Genomic DNA, 1,816 nt, shown 5'->3' on the forward strand with positions numbered 1-1,816 from the left:
AGTTCGAGACCAGCCTGGTCTACAGAGCTAGTTCCAGGACAGGCTCCAAAACCACAGAGAAACCCTGTCTCAAAAAACAAAACAAAACAAAAACAACTTAACCAAAGATACATAGATGAAAAACTTATGATACCTATTTCCACTATTACAATACTGGGTATTGTGTTGTCACTGTCTCTGTCTGTCTTAAATGCCAGAGGAATTTTAAAGACCACAGAGCATCTATCTTTAGGGACATTTGTACTTTGAAAAGGAATTTAAGGTCCCTCTCAACCATCTAAATTCTGGAATTGTACCTATGAAATCTCTCCAGGTACCCTATCTGCAAATTTCAAGACTTAGAATTGTATACATGTTTAAATTGTCAAATGGCTTCAAAATATCACAATTTGCTTAGCTTTCTAACATAGTAGGCTCTTGACTAATATTTGAAAAATGGAAAGTTTTGTGAGTCTATTCAGTGTGATTCATCACAGCAAGTTGTTTGTGTGTATCTGTTTAACTCCATCTTTAGTTCATTTCTAAGTGTTGAAGAATAAATCCATTATGCCCAAGGCCAGGCAAGATTCTTAGAAAGCTTATTGTTTCCTCATGGTCAATCTTTGATCCAGGTAAGGGAATATGCTAGAAAGTTTGAAAAGAAAAAGAAAATGGAACACACAGATGAAATTTGGAACTGCAATTAGGACAAAGCAGTCTTAATATCTCTAGTATGGTAATCTGTGTGACTGTATTTCAAATGGAATCTTCTTGGAGTTAAGGAGATTCAATACCACTGTCATTGTAAAGGGAAACATTGGAATAATGGCACTTCTTGAAATAGCTTTTTAAAAAAGGTTCTTTTTAATCTAAAGTGCATACAAAATGAGACACCATTAGTGTCACAGATGCTAATTTTCACTAGCAGTGACTGAAGTGGCATTCTTTCCCATTTGCATTTGATCCCAGCAATGATGAGAGGTGATGAGTTGATTATGAGCTGTTTTCACTGCACTGTCCGCTGTGCAAATTTATGCTCCTAGACAGGGATGACACATAGTTGTGGCATTAAAGAGCTGTCTGCATTGCTTTTCTGTATCAAATCTGTTAAAATGCACTTTAACTCTTATTTAACCAGGTACAAGAAAATGGAGGGCATTTCACGACCTGGTACTTATTTAAGATAAGGCATTTGCATGAGAATCCTATGTTCATTAAATTATTGGGAATTTTCCACAATAAATTTGATCAAATCACATCCCCCCTCCAGTTCTTTCCAGATACAGTTCAGGTATTCTATGTGTCTAAAGTTCAGCATTTAGAACTGTGTTAAGCTTTTCTTACCTGTCAAAAATAATCATTTGTATCCTTTTTAATAACCCACCTAATCCAATTTGTGTTGTACAAATATTCATAGGATTGGGGTCATCCACTAGGGTGTGGTTGACCTACAAAAGTTGACTCTCCATCCCTCAGAAGCTATCAACTACCCATAGCCCGTCAGGTAGGGGTGGGAGTTTGTGTGACTCCACCCTCCACGCTTGAATGTTGATGAGCTTTATCTCCTGCAGATCCATGTGCAGACAAAAACAGGTGCTGTGAGGTCTTGAAGCAGGAGTTTTGTCAGGTTCTGAAGACACTGTTTTGTTCTGCTCCTCCCTCACCTCTGACTCATTACCCTTCTGCACCCTCTCCCATAACGGCCCCTAGAGCTTTGTGGGTTGAGTGACACAGTTGTCCCGATTTGTGGCTGAGCAATCCTCTGATAATCTGAAAACTGATCTCTGAGGAGTTTCTGCATTAGCCACCACCCACCGCGCAAAGAAACCTCTCTGAT

Source organism: Microtus ochrogaster, chromosome 2 (genome assembly GCF_000317375.1).
Source record: "Microtus ochrogaster isolate Prairie Vole_2 chromosome 2, MicOch1.0, whole genome shotgun sequence".
In the NCBI taxonomy this organism is placed as follows: domain Eukaryota; kingdom Metazoa; phylum Chordata; class Mammalia; order Rodentia; family Cricetidae; genus Microtus; species Microtus ochrogaster.